The sequence below is a fragment of the Neopelma chrysocephalum genome, unplaced genomic scaffold (assembly GCF_003984885.1).
Source record: "Neopelma chrysocephalum unplaced genomic scaffold, ASM398488v2 Primary Assembly neopelma1_65, whole genome shotgun sequence".
Classification (NCBI taxonomy): Eukaryota; Metazoa; Chordata; class Aves; order Passeriformes; family Pipridae; genus Neopelma; species Neopelma chrysocephalum.
Genome location: NW_020897722.1, coordinates 6927435 through 6947288, shown reverse-complemented (window position 1 = coordinate 6947288; position 19854 = coordinate 6927435).

Below are 19854 nucleotides of genomic sequence, written 5' to 3'. Positions count from 1 at the left end.
AAAAAGACAAACTTTGCTGTTTTAGATTTGTGACATCTCTTGTTTAGTTAAATATATTTCTAAAAGAAAACATGGGGTGGCAGGGAGCAGAGGCAATAAGAGAGTTAGTGAGGTCCCTGATGGTGTTAATGTGCAAATGTTGACACCTGGTTCTCTTCTTTCATGAGTATATGCTATGGCTTTACCTTATTTTGGGAGAAGGGTTACACAATCTTAACCCAGAGTTTTACCACCAGCTCCATCTGAAAGCTTTGAATCTGAAAGCTTTTAGTTATCCATGAGCATTCTCCAGAGCCTGGAGGAAATCTCTGACACATCTTGTCTCATCAGCAGCTGCCCATTAGCAGGTAAGTGGTTTGACATAGTACAGGAGATGAAGTTCCTGATTACCTTCATGAACATGTGACATCTCTCTTCACTGCATTTAATTTTTTATGATTGTAGATAAGGGTTCCCTCTGTCACATTAGTTCAGATCTGCACTCAGAATGCATCTTGCTGAGCAGGTACTTGAAAGTGAACTACGCTAATTGTCAATTCACTCTAAGTATTCCCTTTAAGGTGTCTTCCATCAGATTAGATATTACACCAAAAAAGCTTGTTAATACTCCATAAAATCAAATGCTTGAGAATTAAGAGAGGTCAAATTTAAAATTGTCTCTGAAGTTGTGTGCACAGGCATTATGCCATTCTGAAAATCCCTCCTGCTGTGTTTATGTTTTTTAACTGCTGTAGAGCCCTGAACAGATTTAGCTGGATCTTCATGAGGGTAACTAGTGACAAGTCCTTGACACCAAAGTTGTGCCAGCCCTGTTTTAAGTCTGTATGAAATGCAGAGATGTACATGTTGGTAGACCTTGGCACACATACATGTGTTGGTGTGCAGTGGGTTTTATGGGAAGTCACTCAAGGCACAGAAATACTGGTAACTAAGAAGCAAACTTGGGATAAAAAACTATAGACAAAAGTGTAAGCTTGTGGATATTACATGGAGAATAAATAGTTGTCAGGTTTCTCAAATTATGCTGTATTGTCTCTTGATTTCTGTAATCATGTTTGGCTCTGTCTTTATTAGATGATGCTGCTGCAATTTAACTTTTTATTATTACAGTCTGCTCTCAAATTAGATTATCAGAATTTATTTGCTTAAATGAACTATGCTCCAAAACAAAATCATTTAACATTAGTTGAGTGTTTGAGTCCACCCTCTGAAACTGGTGTGCTGCTTTCCTCTCCTGTAATTGGGCTGTCCATGAATTGTCAGATACAGAGAGAGCGAGTGAGAGATTAGTTATTACTGAAAGAAGATGACTCAAAGCATTTCAGCAGCAGACAATGAAAGCTCTGTTTCATAATGGCAGTAGAATAAAGTTGCTTTTAAGGCTCCAATCTGTTTCAAATATGATGTATGAAATGTTCTTTTGTGGTGTGGAAACCTATTCAGAGGGAAGAATTCACACTCACAGGAGCTTTTAATCAGCTCAGTGTGGGTGCATTTCACATTTAAGAGGTTCAAGAGTGCACATGTGAAACAATGGGTGTCTTGCATGTGATTTGTCATGACTTGGATGTTTTGGGGTCTCTGTGGCCCTGTGTGCAGCTGCTCCAGGCTCACTCTGGGCTGTGGGTCAAATGGCAGTGCTACCTGGGATCTCTCGTAAAGGAGGGCTCAAGGTGTGGAAACGCAGGGAAAAAACTAACCTGTGAAATTGTTAACTTAGAATTTCATCTCTCGACTGTGGCCTTTTCGTTTTCTGTGACTGAGCGTTGCCTTTCCCCGAGAGCTTCGAGAGCAGCGCTGAGGAAGTGCCATTTGTGTCAGCCACGTAGCACTCCCTCTCTGCTTCCAGCCTTCTCCCTCCCCTGTTATCAACTCATGCTTTACTCTCAGAAATCTTTTATTTCTTTCAATTACCCCTCAGAAAACACACGACACAGGAGTGTAGGGGGTGTAAATAGGGCCTGGGCCACAGGGGCTGTGGGAGGAGACAGGTGGGACTCTCATCTCATCAGGAAGCTCTTGGTACCTTATCCCACCTGTGCCCCAGGGAAAGCAGCAGCCAGGAGGGATCCTGCTGGGTGATCCCTGTGGAGGAGAAGAGAAAGGATCAAGGGGTGGCTGACAGGCACTATTATGTGCTGCCCCTGCCCTTCTCCAAGGGGCTGGGAAGCGACCAAGTGGAATCCACTGCAAATACAAGGGAACTTGAGGCAAGGAAGCAGGAGAGGTGGCAGAGGCGAAGCTGAGCCTGGTGAAACAGGAAGAAAGTGGCTGCCCCTAAGGTTTGTTTCATTGTTTGTTTTTTTTGTTTCCTCTCAAAAGCTGAGGTTTATGTTAATTGTTGAGATATTGAGTGAAATCCCTGCAGTCCAGACTGTTCTGCTGACCACAGGGAGCAGCCTGGCAAATGTTTTTAGCTGTGGTAACTTACTCTGATGGCTGGGTCTTGCATAGCCAGGACTCTGAGGACATGGAAGCTTGTTAAGGGACATTTTGATGTTAGAAAATGCTTTGTTTGCTTGTTTGTTGGTTTTCTTTTTTCCTTTGGTAATGTTTTTCCCTCTTACTCCACTGGAGCACTACATGTGGTTAATGTGCTCTGGGCAAATCTTTCTTGAGTGAGCCATAAAACTTGTCCTGACTTTGTCTAGCCCTGGAGGATCCTATCATGCTGCTTGTAAGAAATGAAGTGGCAAAGTTTGCTATGTCTGTGCTTCCAAGGGGAAAGCAATAAGGAGTGTGGGTGCCTCTCCCCTGTCCCCTATTTCAGCAGTGTGGTCTGCTGGACTGGCCAGGGCAGGAGCACTTTATTTCTCATTGTTTTCAGCAATGCAAACCTTGTTAGTGCTTTGTATGAACACTTATTTTACCATTTAATCTGTGCTGATTGGATTTCTTGGAAGAAAACTGTGACTGTCCCAGAAATCAGCCATCATAACGAAACTTGTTTCCAATCCACCTGATTCTTGTGCTTCTGAACATGTTATAGACCTGCTGTATTTGGAGGTGATATTAGCTTTGGTTTGTAAAATTCATGTGCTCCACACCCTGATACCAGGCTTCACTTGCTGCCTGCAGCCTAATTTTATTTTTTTGGGGAAAGGATGCTTATCCAGGCTCTAAGATGCTGTTGGGATTGTACCTTAATCAATCAGTCACTGCTCCCCCTCAGTGCAGCCCACCTGAACTGTTACAGTACCAGCTGTACTAAAGGAGCTTTCTCGGTCTGATATCTTGGAAAGGGCAGACCTTTGCAGGCTCAGTGTTTCTCTTGATACCAGCACATTAATTACTGTCTCTCCACTCCTTGCTGCTGTTTGTAAGAAATTGGCATTAAAGAATCTATTCTGCTTATTCAGCAAGAGTTCTCATCAGTAGCAATTCATAAACCACTCTAGAGTGGGTCAGTATTGCTTTACCATCCCTTGAAGCAACACTAAGCAGCACAGAACTTTTAATTGAGGTCTAGTGGTGTTACTGAAATGTTGTTTCTCTGTGTAATAGCTGCCCCTAGTCCTTTCTGTAATAAAAAAAAATAGCAACTATCAAGTAGAGAAAGACTCATATTAAAATTTTGTGAGTTATCTGCATGTGTTATTGCAAAGGCTGTTTTTTAACATCTTATGCAGTAAACTATGCTATCCATTAATATTTTAGCTTGAGCGTGTGAAGGAACTACTCCCTGTCTTTGTGAGATTGTGTGAAGGGCTGGGGGTCAGGACTTCAGAGTTCCTTGTCTAACTCTGTGAGTGATGCAAACTCCCCACTATGAAGGAAGGGGGGAAAAGTTTTGTTATTTTTGATACTCAGATGTGTGGGGGTGAAAAAAAGTGACTCTCAGTTAAAATAATCCTCTTGCCTTTCTTGTTTAGATGCTGCAGTCTGGGTGGTCCAAACTCAATTTTGCTGGGATTAAATGAGTTTGGAGAAACTTTTCTGAGCCAGTGTCCAAAATTCTGTGATCTCCCATAGCCCCTTTAGCCTCTTCTCCCTTTCACTGCATATGGTTGGCAACAACTAGCAGAGAGTAAATGTATGGACATGCACAGATACCCAGGAGGTGGCACAGTGACAATAAGAAAAGTGAGGCATGTCAGAAGAATTTGCCTTGCAGGCTGTATCTGGTTTCCAGATGTGGAACTAGATGCACCCTGTGTGAGATGTGTTGCTCTTGCTTTAGCCTTTGGAAATTTCTGAAGAGAAAATAGTATTTTTTTTTAGTGTGGTGTATAAACTCTTGGTGGAAGTGTTGGGATTGTGGCTTTTTAAAAGGCAGTTTCTGCATTTTGCTCATGTGGTTTGTAATTGCAGTGGTTTTTTTCTGCAGTCAAGAATGCTTGGAGAAGTGTCTGAATGATACCTTGGTAAAGGATTTACCTGCATCTCTACGAAAATAGCTCATTTTTAGTACTCTCTTAACTTGAATTTGAATGTTGCCCAGAATCAAGGTTTTCCTCTAAGGAAGCACACCTTCCTCTTGTGGTGGCTATTTTTGGGGTGTCAGCTGGCACAGAGCTTCACTCACAGAATCCCACAGTCCTGCTTCAGGATTATGTGGCATTCAGATGAACTGACCATTCCCAGTGGAGCCAATCTGACAATAAGTAACTTAAACCAGCCCTGCTGCAAAGATGTGGTTCTTAATTGCTGAGTGTATCTATAGATACTAAATAGAAAACCTTCAGGACATTATGTTCTGCTCATGAGAGGTCCTTAAATGACTGTGGTGGGGCAATAATTTAATCCTAAACCTGTGAATTGAGCACAGTCTGGCACAAAAATTGTCGTGCAGACTAGTCCAGTCTCCTACAGCTCTGGCAGTTCCCTTCTTTCAGCAAAACATCTTAATAGGCCTGTCAAAATATGCATTGTGGTCATTTGTATTCTGGAAATGGATCTAAAATTGAAGACACTAAACAGACTGGAATAGTGGGGACCTCTCTCTGACCTTTTACTGCCTGGTTTTGATCTGGTTATTTGGGAAGGACTCAAACTTCCTGAGCCCTTCACAGCCTTTCAAGAAAATAAACATTGGTTTGGGGTGAGATGATGACTTGCTTGTCTCTGCCTTGGCTGTTTCACTGAGCTGGTGTGTTGTGAACGAGGTAACAACTGAAAAGGCAGAAATGCCTGTTTCCTTCTTTTTGTGACAGATGTGATGCTGTGGGATGGTTCAGCACAGATACAAATTCTGTGTTCAGCTCTCAGAACAGGCTGTCAGTCAGGCAAGGAGAGTTATCTAGTAAGACCAGTTTAGCTTTCATTCAGGTGTATTCTTAGGAGTTATGTGTACTATGGGATTCATCAATTCTTTTCTGTGAGCTGAATGAAGTTCTGAAAACGGTGCTTTGCTGTAGGAATAGTTACACCCAAGGGTGCTCAGTTTTGTTTGTAGCACTCCCCTGAAAATCCCCCCAGAAGGAGATCTCCACTTTGGTAACTGTTTCTAACCCTGGACGTGCCCTCTTTGTGAAACAAGTTCGTAGTTTGATGCAATAGTTCTTTAGCGGGGCTGATTTAATGTCAGTTTAACTTAATTTAGTGTCTAAAACCCCACTTCTTAAGAGGAAGATTTATTTAAGAAAACTTTTTGCAACTTTTTAGGGTATTGCTGAATAGGACTGGATACTTGGTTAGGCTGTGCTTGTGTGTTTATTGCAGCATGATAAGCAAGGCTTGAGAAGAGGATTTTCACCAATTTTTAGTCCTGTTTTTGTAAAATAAGAGAACCATAGATTTCAAGGGATTTGTTAAGGAGCAACTTACAACTTAGTGACATAACCCCTAATTCCAGATTCCAGGAAGACAGAGGACTGATGTATTTCCTTTGCAATGAGACACATTGCCTTCAACGTCTCAGTGTTTCTCTTACTTAAAGTGTCCTTCCTGTGTAAATGATGTGTTGCTCTTCAGCTGTGGTTGGTTTCACCACCCAGGAACTGGATGCAGACACAGAAGAGAAAAGCTCCTCTTTTACCTTTAGCAGAATTCTTCCCATTTAATTTATCTGTGTTAATTTAGCACTTTTGAGGTATTACTCTTCTCTTAGAGCAAAAGGCAACACAAACACACAAGTTAATTGCCTTGGTTGCAAAATTTTTCTCCCCGTGTTTGCAAATTTGGTAAACAATTATATTTTGCCTGAATCAATGGTAGGAGCTGCACACTCAGTTATATGATTCACCTCTCTATATGCTTTTAATGTGATTCAGAACCAGCAGGGATGAATGCTGTCAGTTGAGGTGGTAGATTACAGAACATGAATCAGTGATAAAAATGTGCAAATGGACCTGACATCAGTGGTGTAGCTGAAATGTTTTTTCATGATTGCTCTTAGGGATTTGCAGTATCTGTTCCCACCATCTTTAATAGGTAGCTGTTCATGAATCAAATAAAATTTCAGTCAAGGAGCAGCATGCCAGTGGGAGGAAGTGTACGAACATAAATTACATAATTATTATTCCGCTTGCTTTTATGCATTTAATCACAAAAGAGCAGAGGCTTGAAGATACAAAATAAACCTGAAAGGCATCATAATCTTAAACAACAGTAGCAACACACCAACGTGTGCCCTGTAAAATAGAAAAAATATGAGTAGAAGGGTGGTCTGGACACTTTTTCATTTATTTCCTCTTTCGTGATCATTAGGCAGTAACACTAGATTGGTGCACCTTGTTTGCTTACTAAGTTAACAATTCTTGAAGCAAAAGCTACAGAGAACTGGAAACTTACTGGGAAAGGGAGATATGTGGATGGTACCTCCTCCTGTTAGAGGAGAAAAAAATGAGAAGTATTTATCTGTATTTTCTTGGAGCAACTATCACTGTGTGATAGATATCACCCGATGCAGTGATGTCTGCCTGGATTTGCAGAGAGCCTGAAACAATAGACCTGAGGGGAAAAGTGCTTCATCTTTAGCGGCTGGTTGCTGACACTAAAGTCAGTCATGGATTTTTTTAGGTGTCAGTGGTGCGAACTCTGTCCCTGTTTATGAAAGAAGAGCAAGAGTCATGCAGTGGATTCTTGTCATAAAGAGATAGAATGTCTTTTGTAGTTAGTTAATAATCAAAATGAAATTCATTCTTCTTGCCTGTGAAGGGATAGCTCTAATATTTTTACTTTTTAGGTACATTTCACATATTAACCTTCCTTGAAGCCAGGTACAGAGAGCAGAACAGATGTTTACCACTTTATTGTGTCCATAGGTGTATCTTATGGAGATTAGAAGCAGTATAAGTCTAGAGACACTGGCCTAGGCAAGGACACATTTTGGCTTTTGTAATGGCACAGTTTGTATCCCATTGGCTCTTTGCCCTTTCAGCAGTGATTTTGCCTGTTTATCCATTTTTCCCTGGGCTGAACCACCTCGGTGTCTGTAAACTACAGCACATCTGGTTTGCCCCGACTGTGAGATCCCTGAGCCACCTCCAGACTCACAAACAGCGTAAAGTTCCCAAACAGATGATCTGCCCAACCTAATTCAGCCTGGGGGAGGGCAGAGCTCATCAGGTAGGGCAAAACAACGGGGCCATTTGGCCATGGTGCTTTCAGGATGAAGGTGGGTTTGCACAGCCAGGGCTTCTCTGTGCTGTGAGGATGCAGCTGCTGAGTGCAGGACACATAAGGGATGTGAATAAAGCTGGCTGAGGAGTGAACCTCGCTGGAGAAAATGACCCAGGAATCTTAGTTTGGTTGGTTTAATTCTGTGTACATCCCAAACAAACAGGCCATAATGGGAAAACCATTTTATCAACGTTCTGTGTCAATGATATGGAGATTAAGGGCAGCTGAATTCCAGCACAAGCACAAAATGCTGGACAGAGTGCTCCTATACAATTTAATCCTTTAATCCATTCAGTAAATAAATGTTTTTGATCTGAAACACAATCACTTTGATTACAGCAGCAGAGGGGAATATTTTTTATTCTGCTGCATTGTGGAGGCTAAATAGGAAAAAGACTGATGGGAGTTTGACAGATTAAGCCTTACAAATATACTGTCTTCCTGTCCTTTAGCCAAACTAATCTTTGGATAAGGGCACTGTTATTAGTGGAATATGCCACGGCTCAGTTTCTTGCCATTGATCTCTTGAATATGATCAGTGTTATTCCAGAAGAGTTTTGTTATTGCTGTGGGATTATTTGATGTTTGACTGGAGCTCCACTCTCTAAACTGCTCTGTGAATGTCCATGTGGTCACTTTAGGTCATGGTCCTGCACATTCCAGCCTTGTCTCAGTCAGGTTTCAGATGTGGTATCACACCACCACCATAGCCTGTGGGAAGCCAGAGTTCACCCCCTCCATGTATTTCTGATACACAAGGTAAAACCAGGTCAAAATGTCAGCAGAAAGTGATGAGAAATACAGAGCCACCACCATCAAAGCATTTCATTGGTTCATTCAAATTTTATGAAATTATTTCAATAGAATGGTTGTTCTTTTCTAACCAGTAAAAAAAATAATTGTGATTACATTTTTATTTCAAACAGGTTTTTTATATTGAATTTTTTTTTTCAAAGTTTAAAAACAGTCAAAATCCATTTTACTTATTTACTTTTCTATTAGTTCAACCAGAAACATAGTGAATTGCAACTTTTTTGGCGGGATGTTCTCAACTTCACAAACACTCTATTTCATGCCAATTTAATGCCTGACATTGTATTTATTTTTTTAAATGTTAATCAAGTAGAAAAGTTGTTGTTTCTTACTGGGCTACTGTTGACTTTTATTTGCTGATCTGCAGCTGGTATTTTAAGAACCTCTAGTTCTTATTACATGGCACTGGCCTATGTTATGCTTTGGGGCTGCATTGCCTTGGGGCTCCCCAATTAATTAATGTAATTGTGACCTTGCTACAGTGATGGGGGAGCAGATCACTGTGGTTAAAGGTAAAGAGTTATTTTGAGAGAATGAATTTGCATGAGGTAAAAAATAAAGGGCATTTTTGGACCGAGATGTGTTTAACAAAGAATTTGAAAAGATCAATCCAAAAAATGATGAATCCTTGCACATACTGAGCTTTAAGTAACCAACCAGTATTGACTGAGTTAGTTGTGTTCCTATGCTTTGTGGAGGTATTTGTGGGGTAAAATGCTAGAAATGAGGGAAGTTGGGATGTTTCACTCTCAGCTTCTCCGTGCTGGCTGTTAATTACTGATGGTAACACTGTCCAGGGTTCTGTGCCAGAGCTGCCTCCCCCTGGGTGCCATCCAGGGCTGGAGCTGTGTCCAGGGATGGGACTAGTGGTTTAAAAGGGAAGGAGAACTTAAGCAGGATGGATTATAATAATCTAGTTAAATTAATTGAGATCTAAATGGGGCAGGCCTTTGAACATCTCCTGAGTAAATGTTGGCAGGAGTTAGGGAGGGCTGAGTTTAGTTTGTCCTTCAGAACTTCCTCTTGGCATCTCTCTTTTGTGTTTGCAGTGTGGCTCCTTGAGAACTTTTGTTTATTACTCTTTATTAATTACAGTGGTACAGTTCAGAAGTCTCATGTTTACTCTTGATTTGTTTTAGTCTATTTTATTAGGATTTGTTTTAGTCTATTTTATTGTCTAATGTCCGTGCCTGATTTCTTTCTGTCTTGGTTTTGCATCCCAAGCCTGTTGTCCTTTTCCAAAGGCTGGAAAACATCATCCCAAATCACATATGGATCCAGCTTTGGTGGCCTTTGGGAGTTTATTTAAATTCCAGGTTCTTTGTAATATCCTTTCTCCTGAAATGTGGTAGAGCACATTATTTCCATTTATTTTTCTTTAAAGAAAAAAAAAAAAAGAAAAGGTTGTGGGTCCAATTTAATTTTTAATATAATAAATTATACTTTGATATTTGCATTATCCACCCATTGTGATGTTTCAAATAGATATTTTTAAATGTAGAGCTTAAAATTTTTGTAAAGGAACTGTCATTTTCTATATTTACATGCTGCCCACCACAGTGGGGTATTTATTCATCTGAGCTGTCCCAATGTAAAGTGATGAGGCATTTTCCTTAGAAATCCAGAGGGGCTTTTTAGTACAATTTTTTTTTTAAATGTAATATTTTAAATCTGATTTTCCACCATACAAGCTATAAATCATACCTGTTTACAGATATGTATAGAATTCTGTGGACTAATGATTTGAAAGTGCTATCACACGAAAACAATGGTGTCTCACAATACTTGACTCCCCAAGGAAATTGCAGAGCTATCTCAGTGCTCAGGAGGTTTAAAACTGTCAGTGCTTGGTAAAGATGAGTAATAGCAATCCTAGGTGTTCTCAGCCTTGAGTTTTAAAATTGTTTTCAACTCTCAATGCAAATGTCCCTTTCAAGGTGAGAAATGTCACACCAGAAAGGCTGAAAAGTTTCCAGGCAATTACACTGGTGAATAAGTGTGTATGGATTCCTGAGAACTTCTAAATAAGCTCTTTTAAAGTAAATAATAATAGTGAAAAAGACAAGAGCCTCTTGTAATTTATATATGGGTTGACTGGACTTGAGAAAATGAGGCATTGAGTAGGTCTGTGAGGCTATTTACTGAGTGTTGAAATCTAAAAACCATTTATCAGTGCTGCACTAAGGCTGCCCCTACAGACCCAGCTCCACAAAGGCTGTCAGGTTTTATGTAATGACATGATCTAGGCTCAGTCAGTGACATTCAAAGCCCCAGATCTCATTTTAAATTGCAAACCAATATTAATAGGCAGTAGACCATCCACGGATTATCTCTTGTTAATTTGACAGAATATATGAGCAGCAAACATGGCTTCACTTTTTTCTCACCTCCAGCTCTCTCTACTCTAGACAACATCAAGTCTTTCACGATAATATTTCTCATGTTCATATTATGCCAGGAATTTGACTGCCTGTTCAACAGATGGTAAAAGGCTGCTTTTGTCTTTTTCTGGCAATTTTAGGAGGTTGAAAGACAGAGACGCATAAAGTGCTACTACTGTAATTACTACTGAGAAAATAAAGGTTAATATTTCAGAGGAGAGAGAGGACTTTGTTTAATGTATGTTGTGATTTTCATGATTTTCTGTCGACACATGATGATTGTTTGATGGGCACCCAAATGGCAACATGTTCACGTTCAGCTCAAGTGAGATTTAATTGCCCTGTCGCCCCTGTATCACACCTGAAAGCAAGGAGAATTTTGGTCAGTTATTACATGACGAGTCTTTGTGAAACAGTTGGTTTCTGTGAGTGGGATTAGACCTTCCCATGGTCTGGGGGGCCCCTGATCTTTGTCTTTGGTGCAAACAGAGCAATTCTGGCTCTGTCTGGAATCACTCAGTAGTGTGGGACTTATCTTCATCTCTGTGGTTCTTCCCCTCAGCCTTTCTACTCCTGCTCTTGGTCTCTTGTTGGATCAAGTGAAAAGGCTTATCTTGGATTTCCCACTGCAGAAGCTCAGCTTCTCTGCAGTTTTCACATTTGATGCACCAACTCAGCTGGCTGGGAATGTACAAATAGCTGGGAACGTGTCAGGTGACTGTGAAATGAGTGAGGCAAAGCCTCCATTCCCTCCCTGACAACTTGGTGCCTCCTTGACCACGAAGCAGAGCACGCACAGGGTGATGTGCTGATGCTGCAGAGCAGCACAGCCACCCGAGGGGAGACTGAACCTGTAATGATGGAAAGGGCTAAACACTGTGCCCAGGCTCTTTCCCATTCTGCCCAGGATTCCTGAGTCCACTGCTCTGTTTGGCTGCACAACTGGCCTGGAGCCGCTTTGGGTTTCTGTAAATTGGTCCCACAATGAGTTGTGAGCACACAGGTTCTTCTGAGATGAAGATGGGTTTTCAAAAAAGCACCTGTGAGAAACCTTGTATGTGAGAAAATAAACATGCTTCCTTGAAACTATTATTTTTAGGCACTTTGAAAAATGAGTTTTTAATACTTGTTTAGCAAATTCCCTTATGTAAAGGAGAATTTTTATTACTTATGTAATTATTATTATTATTTAATGTGCATTTGAATTTTAAATAACCCATTTCCAATGAAATATATAAACTTGATTACAATTCTTTTTCCCATCGTTATCCTTTAAGGGAATACTACGTAGTGTGCCTGAAGAAACCTGAAGGCCCTCTTAGTAAACTGGCAGTCATGTCTCAGAAGGAAAAGGGGTATATTTAGATGCCATACTAAAGGCAGAAATAAATCTGATGTCATTTGGTATCAGGTTAAGTGGAAAGAGTAAATTTTTTTTAACATTGTGACTCTCTAAAGCATAAAAAGTGAAAGAGCTGAAAATATAAATTTAAAGCAGCTTCTCTTTGGGCAAAAAGAGGCGAAGAAGGATTAAAGCAGGTAAAGGAAGTGTATAAATGGATATCTGGAGGAAAGTAATTCTGTGAATCATGTAGTACAGACAACTTTCAAAGATATGAGGCTCTACCACTATTTTTATCTTCTGCTTTATTTCTGTGATCTGGAAAATTGCTCACACACATGTATAACATGGAAGCAATTCCATTGCTTTCAGTGAGTTAGGAACAAATGGGGCAGCCATATGTGAATATGTTTTCCAGCTTAGAGCTATCAGAGTCTCACTCTTTGTGCCTGTTCAAAGCACCCACTGAAGTCAGTGGGAATTTGGGCCAGTTGGAGATTTCATCTGGAGCTCATTTGGAGCAGTTTCATGGCAGAGCTTGTGTTTCCTTTCAGGATGTAAGTCATAGAAAAAAGCAAAAAGCAGGCATCACTTACCCCTTCACATGGCCCATTTAAGACAAAACACATTCTGGTTTCTGCTCATGGAGACAAACCTCAGGCACATCACTGCCTACCCTGGAGGGACTTACCCTCCCAACTCTGTAGGTCTTCAGCTAATTAGAGGCCTTGCTAAGACAGAGCTCTGGATTATGGCCAGGCAAGCCTCATGTTAATGACAGTGGTATCTGCTGAGGGCAGGCTGAATCTCTTCTTAACTGTTTAAATTTGGGCTTCCTGACCCCATGGTGAGTGTCATGAATGGGGTTTAGAAACTTGTTTTCCTGTATCCTCCCTGCCTGTGGTGAGACACTTCAGTGTCCTGTGTATAAACTAACCACCCTCCACTCTTTCCCCAGTCTGGCCTGGGAAGGACAAGCCCTGGGTAAGCCTGGCATGGTGAGGTAGTTTGAAACAATGGGACAAGTACAGCCACTTGCTAAATTATTTATAGTACAGAAAGGAGTGAACACACTGGTGTCTGGGTATCTCTGCCCTAGTCCTGAAAATTGCAATTGTGATTTCAGTTACCACTCTTACCTTTCTGGGTCAATGCTGTGCATAAAGCTGCAAACTGTTTCTGTTATAACTTATCAACAGAACAAGATTTTTTTTCTTGTGAGCTCCTCCTTTTTGGCTGTAGGAAGCAAAAGAGTTTGAAAATAGTTCTTCCTGAAGGATTAATTTTTCATTATATACTGATACACACTTGAAACCCAGCACCTATCATGCAAACATGATTCCTTATCTACTGATTACGTAGAGTCATTGTGTTGGAAGCCCATTATATACTCCTCCCATGAGTAGATCAGCACCATGCATCTCTGAAGCAGTCCATTGATATGGACCTATTTAGATTTTTATTACTTTCACCTATGTGTAACGATTTCATTCTAATTGACCTGGATTAGTTTCTCCATGTCTCCCTCATTAAAGCACAGAGCACCTGGGCTAATGGGTTTTGTTTCTATCAAGATATAATGAGGACTGGCATATCTGCATATTCTCCAAGCACCAAGAACAGAGACAAATACTCCATTTTATTACCATCTGACAGAGACATAATGATTGCTGAGAAACTCATTACCATCATATTATGCAATGATTTAACTTGAAAACCTTGCTGTGCTGCAGCCTGGCAGTGGTAGAGCTCTTGGAATTGCATGGTTTTGTGTTTGAATGGTGTGAGCTGAACTGATTCCTTTCTCCCCATGTGCTGTACACAGTCTATTTGCTTTGCAGATTTCTGACTGATTTGGAGCGTATTTCATCACTGTGCAGTGTAATTAAGGAATATCACTGCAAGGTGATGACACCACAGGTAGTGCAGGAAGCTACTACAAAAGGCAGAATTTCAGAAATATTTTTCTTTCTCTCTTAACGCTCCCTCATCTACACATCCCCAGAACACTGTGGTTTATAGGTAAGGCATCCTGGTGCCTCCTCTTTTGAGGCAGCTGGTGAGAGAGTTCTTGCATCTCTTGGTCAACTTTTCCCCAGCTTTGCAGATATAGACAGGTACTTACAGATAAAAGCTTTTCAGCTGTAATTTGTGTCTTCGCTCTCTGTGCAACTTGCCTCTTCCAAATGGTACTGCTGAGCTGATTTCTTCAGAGCTGAGTTTAGTGCAGAAGACCATGACAGAAAATGTCACTGAGCACAGTTTATCATTTGAACACAAAACCCCTCAGTAATGCAAAATAACACGGTTCATCTGGCAAATGCTGGCTGCAGTCACTCTGCTTCCATGCCAGACAGGGGAGGGGGGTCTGCTGATAATTTGTCTCTGTCACCTGAGATAGGAGGTCCTTAAATATACTAAATATCTATATGGCAGGCAAGAATGCCAGTTCTAACCCCATCCAGCCTGTTTGACAAATTCACCTCAAGGTTTAACACTTCACTGTATGTGAAGGGGAGGGTGCAATGTTTCCATTTCTCCTTCCAATGAGTAGAATTGGCTGCAGAAATGAGTGGCTGGCGAGGCTTTGCCTGATGCCCCCCCAGACACGGTTGGCCCTCCTGGCTGCCAGGGCACTGCTGACTCATATTCAACTAGATAGGAAGCTCTCTCCATATTCAGTGTTTGATCATGTGAGTAATTCAGCTGTGTTGTGTCACAGATTTGTGAACACAGTATTTCACCTGGGAGAACTGCTATCGGTTTATAGAGCAGGTTTCCCAGTTGGAAAATGAACCATATGGTGCATATGTCAAACCCAGAGAAGAGGAGGTAAGCCTCTCAATACATAGATTTAACAGATTGACTCTTAATTAAAATCAGATGGTGCCTACCATTAATCAGGACACCCAAGCAGTCTATTTATAGTCGCCTTGATCTTGGGTGTAAAGGTGTCATATGAACAAATTTCTCCAATCACCTGAAATCATTGGAGTTTCACTGACATGAATGAATGTTGAACATGACCCTTTGACTCTCCTGGGGGAATGTTTTTGAGTGGAAACGAGAGCTTCTCTGGACAAGCCATCTGTCTGCTGCTCGTGTGGTCTAAGGTTGTCATTCTTAGAGGAAGACAACACACAGAGCAGCAGGGAATGAGGAAGAGTTGTGTGTGATAGAACTTGTTTCTAGAGTGGAAAAAGGGTGAGGTCTCTTAGTTTCCCCACCTCCTTGCTGCTTCCATGTAGCTCCTTGCTCTCCACCATGCATTCAGCTTCCAGAAGCCAACAAGGCATTTCAGTCTGTTGTAAAAAGCTCATTTGCTGTTGGAAATATTAAAGATTATTTTACAAAAATACCGGTCTGCATACATCAAAGAGATCGTCCTTGGTGATCTACAGATGCCATCAGCCCTCAACTGAGAGGCTTTGTTTTATTTTCCACATACATTTCAGTTTGCCCCAATGGGCTCTTCTTCAAAGTGGCTCAAAAGCATTTGGCAATATTGTGTCACCCCCCCCAAAAGCTGGCCTACTCTTCTCACCCAGCATGTAGCATCAAGTTGAGATTTCCTTATCACTGACATAAGCAATGAAAAATTTCTAATGCAATTTAAGAGGAAAAGGGAAAAATACACTCTTCAGGAAGAGTCTGTGGATAACAGTTACTAGCCAGGTTTGGCACTGGGGCTGTGAAAAGACTTTCTGCAGATCACAGCATTTTTTTCTCTTTCCTGTAGCTTTATCTGTGCTTTGGCAAAGGCAATCCCTCTTCCCATGCTGTTTATCCATGAGTATAGAGCGCATAAGAAAGTGCCATAGTAGCTTGTGAATAATGAGAAGGAAAACAGAGTTGTACGCAGAACTTTGGAGCTCAAATGCTTGCCCATCTTGTGTTATTCTTGTGCACAGAATTTTGTTGACTGTATTGACTAGCAGGAAAGCACAGTGAGGTATTGAGCTGATTACTGATGTTGTAGAGGATTGTTTTCCTTAAGTAAGTACAAGGATATCGATAGCTAAACTGTACCACATGTTTGCTTTGGGTAAACATTTCGCTGTAATTCAATTTATGAGAGGGATCTTTCTCTTAAAAGCATTGGACACGCCTGCATACTGATGGGAGATTATGTTCTTCAATTCTACATATTGGAGAGGCTGAAAACCAGTCATTTAAGTCCAGGAGAAGCTTGTTTACTGTGTAATTATGAAATACAAGAGGTAGAACCCTAAATGACAAGAGTTGTGTTCATTCTTGGGTTTGTTGGGTTGGGAGACTAGTATGTTTTAATGTTGCAAAAAAGAATAAATAAATCCATATGATAGAGAAAACCAGTAAAAATCAATATAGCTGTGCGAACCTCACAAGGATGAGAATTGCTGTTTCCCAAGCACAGGTTTGTGTCCACAATGTACCAAAAGGAATCTGTTGATTTTGTTGGGATATTTTTGTTTCTTCCCCCCCCCCCTTCCTCCTTGAACCGTAAGCAAAGCAGAAGGTTTGTAGTGAGCAATATTTGTAGTGGCAATGGGATATGGAAGAAACCAGTTTGTGATTATCCTGTAAGAATAAATTCTGGGGGAAATCCTTTGACACCTGAAAGCATTCAATCCATATTCCAGAGTTTGGTGAGTGATTCTTTCCACTCTTATACAGAGTTTAGCTGTTTAATATGAATTCTTACCTCAGTGGCTGTGTCCACACAGCTCAGGGAAGCCCCAATATTGGGCCTTTACACTCCAGATCAATATTAGGAAAAGTTTCTTCACTAAAAGGGTGGTCAGGCATTGGACTAGGCTGCCCAGGGAAGTGGTGGAATCACCATCCCTGCAAGTGTCCAAAAGGCACGTAGATGTGACACTTGGGGACGTGGGTTTGTAGTGACCATGGTGGTGCTGGGGCAATGGTTGAACTCGATGGCCTTGAAGGTGTTTTCCAACCTAAATGATTCCATGAGGCTGCAGGCACAGTTGTCAGAGAGGCAGCTGCACCCTTTTGGATGTGCTGAGCTGGGAGGGACCTCGTGGTTGTGTCCCACCTGTCCCAGTGTCCCTGTGGCTCCTGGACAGCCCGTGGGCATCAGCTGGTGAGTGCCCTGGGCAATGACTCCCTGGGGGTACCAGTACAGAGCCAGACACAGATCCTGCTGTGCTGATTTCCCTTTTAAATGGCACACTGGAGCAGAACAGCTTCCCTTTATTGCCTGAGTTTTCATTGTCTTTTAATTTAGGAGGGTTTCAGTTTGCTCTAGAGGTATGTTTTATAAGTCAGTCAGAAACTGTGTTCATGAATCTGATAAAGCAAAGACCTGTGCTTGCTGTGAAATATGAGCCTGATTCACAGCTCTCTTGTGCTCTTGGAAGTATTTCCATTGATTGCAGCAGGCTTGGATCTATTATTATTTCTGTGAAAATTCTGTAATAAATGAAGCTGCTTTAGGTCATTGGGAATGAAGGATAGCAGCTGGAGGTAGAGTGTTATTACTGTGGTGCCAATAAGCTCCAACTGTATTAAGGCTGTAACAAGGTATCCATGAGAAATAGTTCTTTTTGTGAGGGAAAGATGATTTTACAGTTCCATATGAATTTTTTTGGCTTTTCACTCCTGATCTGTCCTGCTTTCTCTTAGGTTCCTGACTTTTTGTTCTTTTTTCCCCTCCATTGGTGTTCTGTTCACCCAAGGAGCCAGCAGCTCAGTAGGTATCTTGCTGGATTCCAAAGTTTAGCCTCTGGTGGGTTGACCCTGGCTGGATTCCAGGTGCCCAACAAAGCTGCTCTATTATCCCCCTCCTTAGCTGGACAGTGGACAGAAAACAAAATGAACAGTTTGTGGGTCAGGATAAGGACAGCGAGAAATCACTCAACAATTTACTGTCACAGGCAAAACAGACTTGACTTGGGGAAATAAGTTTAATTACCAAGATTTCGGGAGTTACATCACTTGCTTTTCCTCTCCCTTCTCTTCTCTATGTGAGGAGGGCCAAGCTGAAAAATTATATTCTGCTCTGTTTAATCACAGCATGTGGTAGAGCAGGCAATGCTGCTGGTGATGCTGTCAGTGTGCCTTGGCTCTGAAACAGTAAAATCAGCTCAAAAGGGCAGCGAGAACTGTTCAGTCTTGGACCTCTTCAATCTTCATCTTCTCTGTTGAGACAGGTGCCAATTAATGCCAGGAACAGTGAATGGATTTGATGATGTGGAGACTTCTAAATGAGGAACATGAATAAAACTGCTGGCTCAGAGACATTCCAGAGTGTCCATTTGTCATTGTTACTGCCTGGGATTTGGGTCAGAGAAAATCTTCTGTGTCTTTGCTAGCCTTCATGTTGTCTTGATCATCAAAATACGTACTTTAATCTCTAAATCTAAGAAATAATGGCAAAATTAAATGTTGGGCATCCAACTGTAAGCTGTAGCCAGTTTCCTCAAAAGAGGGCTGATTTTTCTAGGGATTTGGGGGGGTTATTTTTTGTTTTTTAATAGAAATGGCATTGTGCTTTGCACAAATGGGTTTTATTTTTTCTGTTACTTCAGAAAAATATCTTTAAATTTCCAGTTGTGTATATTTCTAAATGCAGGGTGCATTCAGGTCATATTTTTGCTTCCCTTTCCTTAGGCTTATTTTTAGGTCTTTGATAATATACAAAATAGTCAGGTAAATTAGAAACAACATGAATTGTTATCACTATTTTAACTCTGTCAAAAACAAAACATAAAATTTTCCAGACACTAAATTATCTTTCCTTATAATCTTTATAATTACTTTGAATATTATAACAATATACAACATACTAGCTAAATGTCCAGTATATTTACATATGCTTCAGAGATTTTTTAATATACTTGATATAATTTATATACTTTACAATAAAAGTCTAAATAACTGAAATGAAAACCAGCAATTGATTACTTTTTACCTTAAAAGATAAATGAAGCTTAGTTAACTAAGCTGTTCACTCTGCCCATTTTGCTGATAAATATATTATGTTCTGAGTTTTCTAAAGTAACTGGGTAACAAACTGGAGTGTTTTGCTTGAGTTATATCATGTCAATTCTGGAGACATTGTAGACAGGTTGGAATTAGCATTAAAGAAACCCTTATATTATTATATTACTTATAGGCGTCATTCCATTGATGCCCCTGAAATTTAAACATGGTGCTTAAGTAATTTTCCTTGCCCCATCTATATTGTTTCCATTGCTGCCTTGTGTTTGCTGCAGCTGCCTAAAGCCCCAAAAAGCTCTGGCCAGTGGTTTCATTTCTTTTAAAATCATCAAAGATGCACGAGTTCAGATAAAGTCATTTTCTAAATTGTTTCAATTTGACATGTTCATGTCCAAATGGGATCCTCTGAAATCTGCACCACGACTTCTGGAAATATTTGAATTTGAAATTTGAAGGGAATGCATAGCAACTGTACAGCACTTAATATTGCTCTTGCTAAATAACAGAAAATGGTGAGAAGTCAGTAAAAAACTTGCCCTGTCTCCTTGGTCCAATTCTGTGCAGGTTGTTTCCTGCAGTGTGCATTCCCTTCTCTACTGGGATTGGAAAACTTGGTATTTTACTTCCTGTCTGGTTTGCACAGTTGGAGAAATTAACCTTAATATATCAATTAAGACGAGAGACGCTCTTTCCCTCATATACACCCAGGGAGATTCCTGATGGTCATTGGACAAAGCCCAAGCTCTTGTAGTGGTTGCCTGTGGTGAAAGTCAACTGGTTTTGTGCATAACAGACCTGTGGGCGTGGATG